Consider the following 6,000-nt stretch of genomic DNA (forward strand, 5'->3'; position numbering starts at 1 on the left):
TATCCAATGAACTAGCATCAACAACTCTCTGCGGCAGGGAATTCCACAGGTTAACAACTCTCTGTATGAAGAAGTTTCTCCTCATCTCAGTCCTAAATGGCCTACCCCTTATCCTAAGACTGTGTCCCCTGGTCTTCGACTTCCCCAACATTGGGAACAATCTACTCGCATCTAACCTGTCCCGTCCCGTCAGAATCTTGTATGTTTCTATGAGATCCCCTCTCATCCTTCTAAACTCCAATGTATAAAGGCCCAGTTGATCCAGTCTCTCCTCATATGTCAGTTCGGCCATCCCAGGAATCAGTCCGGTGAACCTTCGCTGTACTCCCTCAATAGCAAGAACGTCCTTCCTCAGATTAGGAGACCAAAATTGAACACAATATTCCAGGCGTGGCCTCACCAAGGCCCTGTACAACTGCAGTAAGATCTCCCTGCTCCTATACTCAAATCCCCTAGCTATGAAGGCCAACATACCATTTGCCTTCTTTACCGCCTGCTGCACCTGTATGCCAACTTTCAATGACTGATGAACCATGACACCCAGGTCTCATTGCAACTACCTTCCCCTTTTCCTAATCTGCCACTATTCAGATAATATTCTGTCTTCATGTTTTTGCCCTCAAAGTGGATAACCTCACATTTACACTGTATCTGCCATGCATTGCCCACTCACCTAATCTGTCCAATTCACCCTGCAGCATCTTAACGTCCCCCTCACAGCTCACACCGCCACCCAGTTTAGTGTCATCTGCAAACTTGGAGATATTACACTCAATTCCTTCATCCAAATCATTGATGTATATTGTAAAGAGCTGGAATATTGTGTACAGTTTTAGTCTCGTAATCTGAGGAAGGACACTCTTGAGGGAGTGCAGTGAAGATTCACCAGACTGATGCCCAGAATGACAGGACTGCCATCCCGGGAATCAGTCTGCTGAACCTTCGCTGCACTCCCTCAATAGCAAGAATGACTGATGTACCATGAAACCCTGGTCTCGTTGCATCTCCCCTTTTACTAATCTGTCACCATTCAGATGATAATCTGCCTTCCTGTTTTTGCCACCAGAGTGGATAACCTCACACATATCCACATTAAACTGCATCTGCCATGCATTTGCCCACTCAGCTAACCTGTCCAAGTCACCTTGCAGCCTCTTAGCATCCTCCTCACAGCTCACACTGCCACCCAGCTTAGTGTCATCTGCAAATTTGGAGATATTGCATTCAATTCCTTTGTCTAAATCAATAATATATATTGTAAATAGCTGGGGTCCCAGCACTGAACCTTGCGGTATCCCACTAGTCACATCCTGCCATTCTGAAAAGGACCCGTTTATTCCCACTCTTTGCTTCCTGTCTGCCAACCAGTTCTCTATCCACGTCAATACATTACCCCCAATACCATGTGCCTTAATCTTACACACTAATCTCTTGTGTGGGACCTTGTCAAAAGCATTTTGAAAGTCCAAATACACAAGATCCATTGATTCTCCCTCATCCACTCTACTAGTTACATGCTCAAAAAATTCTGGAAGATTTCTGAAGCATGATTCTGTCACTGCTTTCCAAATGCGCTGCTATTACATCTTTAATAATTGATTCCAGCATTTTCCCCACTACCGATATCAGACTAACCGGTCTATAATTCCCTGTTTTCTCTCTCCCTCCATTTTTAAAAAGTGGGTTTATATTAGCTACCCTCCAATCCATAGGAACTGATCCAGATTCCATGGAATGTTGGAAAATGACCACCAATGCATTCTTAAGTACTCTGGGATGCAGACTATCAGGCCCTTTGGATTTATCGGCCTTCAATCCCATCAATTTCCCAAACACCATTTCCTGACTAATAAGGATTTCCCTCAGTTCCCTCAGCTTCACCTTCTCACTAGACCATCGGTCCCTTAGTATTTTCGGGAGGTTATTCGTGTCTTCCTTAGTGAAGACAGAACCAAAGTATTTGTTCAATTGGTCTGCCATTTCCTTGTACCCCATTATGAATTCACCTGATTCTGACTGCAAGGGACCTACATTAATCTTCATAAATCTTTTTCTCTTCACATATCTATAGAAGCTTTTGCAATCAATTTTTATGTTCCCTCCAAGCTATTCTTATACCTATTTCCCCCCTCCTAATTAAACCCTTAGTCCTCCTATGCTGAATTCTAAATTTCTCCCAGTCCTCAGGTTTGCTGCTTTTTCTGGCCAATTTATATGCCTCTTGGATTTAACAATATCCCTAATTTCCCTTGTTAGCCACAGTTGAGCCACCTTCCCTGTTTTATTTTTACGCCAGACAGAGATTGTTGTAGTTCATCCATGTGATCTTTAAATGAACAGTGGCAAATGGAATTCAATCCTGAGAATTGTGCGGTAATGCATTTGGGGAGCACTAACAAGCAATGGGAATACACATTAAATGGTGGGACACTGAGAAGTGTAGAGGAACAAAGGGACCTGGGAGTGCATGTCCACAGATCCCTGAAGGTAGCAGGTCAGGTAGATAAGGTTTGATAAGGCAGATTTGATGGGAAATTTCTTCACACAGAGGGTTGTGGGGGTCTGGAACTCACTGCCTCAAAGGGTGGTAAAGCAGAAACACTCACCACATTTAAAAAGTACTTGGATGTATACTTGAAGTGCCATAACCTGCAGGGTTACGGACCTAGAACTGGAAAGTGAGATTAGGCTGGATAACCTCTGTTGTGTATGCAATAACTCAATAGACTGAATACTGTAAGCTCCGGAACAGGTACAAACCTGCCTCTACTTTATAAGGGCCCAATGTGATTACATTTTAAGATACCTGGGCTGCACACATGTGCGCACAGCCCAATGACCTCTGACCTGGTGGCTAGTAAACCCAAGCATACATACATGACAATATCCCCCTTTAAGATATTAGTAACGGTCTTTTTACAAATGGAGATGGTCCGGGGCTTTCCGCTCCCGAGTTGAATGTCTCAGTTGGGTGAACGTTCTGAGTCTGTTATGACTGGGGGCTGGGTAGCCGATCTGATGGGAGTGGCAATGACCACGTCAGGGATTGAAAGTCCAGATTCATTGAACACGTCAGTGATTGAAAGTCCAGATTCATTGATGACAGCGGAGTCCTCTGATGACTGAGGATAGGTTGTTTGGTCACTGATTGTGTCTTCCTCAGCCTGGCAATGGCTTTCATCATGACAATACCGGGATGCGTGCTATGCAAATCATGCACACATTTCTCTCCGCCTTTCTTGGGCACAACAATATGATTACCCCACAGTAAACAATCTGATTGAATGGATAGTTCATCTTTGCGACGGATGTAAGGTTTGGTCTCCTCACACATTTGCTTGGTTATGGCAGACCAATCACCACTAAGGATACAACATTTCACAACCGATAATATCAAGTCCTGGCTGATCCAGGTCTTAACTTCTTATGCACTCTGGGCAACAGGCCACGGAGCGTCTTACTGCTGTCCTCTCTCGTGGCATCGAGACTGTGTCTGCTCTCATGCAGTTTCAGCTGGATGCCACGCAAGATCTGACCGTTGCCATCGTGGCTGGGTCCATCACGGTCCATGAAGGACCTTCCTGTGTCGCGCCACACCACCGACATGTGCTCGCTCAGATTGGTGGCAATGGTGATATGCTGCCCCCAGGGAGTGGCACAAGCTCCTCAGACCAAGATGATGATGTGCTCTCTCAGGATCACAGCAGTCCTGACCCCAGACCTGTCACTCCGCCATTGCCGACAAGCATGGACTCGCCTGAGCCAAGGCTGACTGAATGCACTAAGGAGGGTGCTGTCCAATCTGCAGTCGGCCCTTCCAGGTCCAGAGCAGGTCGAGGGCATCCTAGAAGGACATCGATAGTTTCAGCACCTGAAACACAGTGGCCTTCCCAGACCCATGATGCAGCCACAGGGGAGACACCCCTGTAGTTCCAGAATAGGCTTGTGTACGAGGGGTTATAAGGAGATGCACAAGGGTGAGAAATCATTATGTGTATGTTTTTGCACCTTTATTTCTTGTGTAATAAATCTTTATTTCGTGTTCCCATATCTGTGCAGGTCTCTCATTTCACTATGGGCAATGATGTGTGAAAGGGCTCATTGGGATGGCCATGGAGATGCAAAGATGAAGGGAGAAGTGGCCATGAACACATCGGAAACGACCAGCAATGAGACGGTCCTGCAGTTCCCTTGCAGAGTTTGGATGGCGACACTGCCTCTTGCATGGCCGACAACCCACATCCTGGTCCTCCTCCAGCGCCTCCTCCTGCACGTCATGCTCCTGCACCTCCTCCTGCTGGTCCTCCTCCTCAGGTGGTACTGGTGGCTCGTCCTGAACCCTGGGGAAGCTCACAATTCACACAAATCCGGTCTGTCGCTGCAACTGCTTCTCCCTGCTCATCGGGAAGGAAATGTAGTTGCTCCATCTCTTATAGAGAGCATTGACGGATGGAGCGATGTGCGGCGAACTGAGAAATGTTTGATCTATTTGCTATAACAGCTTGGAAAGTGCCAGTGACATAGAAATTGAGTGCTATGGTCACTTTGGTTGCGATGGTCAGAGCTCTCCTCAGCCTTGTCTGAGGCTGGAGGATTGGCTGAAGGAGATTGGACAGCTCCCTGACGATGTCCTTCCGGAGTCAAAGTCTATGGAGACATTGGTCATCCATCAGGTCCCTGAGCAAAGACTGCTGCCTGTAGACCCTTGCACGATAGGGACTTCTCCTCCCACATCAATGGTCGGGTCTTCCTGTGGCAGCTGCCTCATTGCCTTCTCCCTCATGCTCTTGTTGCTCCTCACCCTCTGCAGCCTGCTGCTGGCAAGCTTCATCTGCATACTGTAATTCAATGACAGAGGTTGGAACAACTTTGTTTCTCGATTGGAGATGACGGAGGCTGAACAATTTCCCATTCATCCTGTAGATTAGCTCCACTCCGGCGGGAAGCTGGTTAAAGGAGAGATGAAGCATTGCAGCGAGAAAGATTGAGAAGGACGTCGGTGCGATGACACGCCTTGTTTGACCCCGGTCTGCGCCTGTATTGGGTCTGTGGTGGATCCATTAGTAAGGATCACCACTTGCATGTCATCGTGAAACTGGCGGAGGATGGTGAGAAATCTTTGAGGACAGCTGAATTTGAGAAGGACTCTCCACAATCCCTCACAGTTGACAGAGTCGAAGTCCTTTCTGAGGTCAAAGAAGGCCATGTACAGAGGTTGATGCTGCTCCCTACATATTTTTTGGATTTGTGGCGCGGAGAATATTATGTCTGTTGTGTCTCTTAGTGGGCGGAATCCACATTGCAAATCTGGGAGGAGCAATTCAGCCACTGGGAGCTCTCTCGGGAAGAGAATTCCATGGATTTACAATCCTCTGAGAGAAGAAATTTCTCCTCATTTCAGTTTTAAATGGGTGGACCCTTCTTCTAAGATTATGTCCCCTAGTTTTAGTTTCCCCTATGAGTGGAAATATCCTCTCTGCTTAGCCTGTCTGTATCCCTTTGCAGATTTTGTGTGTAACTCCTCACAATTTGCTTTCCCATCCATCTTTGTATCATCAGCAAACTTGGCTACATTATACTCGGTCCCTTCAACCAAGTCATTAATATAGATAGTAAATAGTTGAGGACCCAGCACTGATCCCTGCGGCACCTCACTAGTCACTGTTTGACAACCGGAAAATGACCCATTTATCCCGACTCTGTATTCAGTTAGTTAACCAATTCTGTATCCATGCTAATATATTAGCCGCAACCCCGAGATGATTGAGGAGGATTCTTACGATAATTTTCCCTGTGGCAGACTGCAGGGAAACTTCTCAGTAATTACCACATTCTGACTTGTCACTATTCTTGAAAATGGTCATGATTATGGCATCTCGGAAATCCCCGAGAATGCTATTCTCCTTCCAGGTAAAAGATGTTGCATCACTGGCAAGGTCACCATTTATTGGCCATCCCTAATTGCCCTTGAGAAGGTGCGAATGAGCTACCTTCTTGAAC

Source organism: Pristiophorus japonicus, chromosome 9, assembly GCF_044704955.1.
Source record: "Pristiophorus japonicus isolate sPriJap1 chromosome 9, sPriJap1.hap1, whole genome shotgun sequence".
Taxonomy (NCBI): domain Eukaryota; kingdom Metazoa; phylum Chordata; class Chondrichthyes; family Pristiophoridae; genus Pristiophorus; species Pristiophorus japonicus.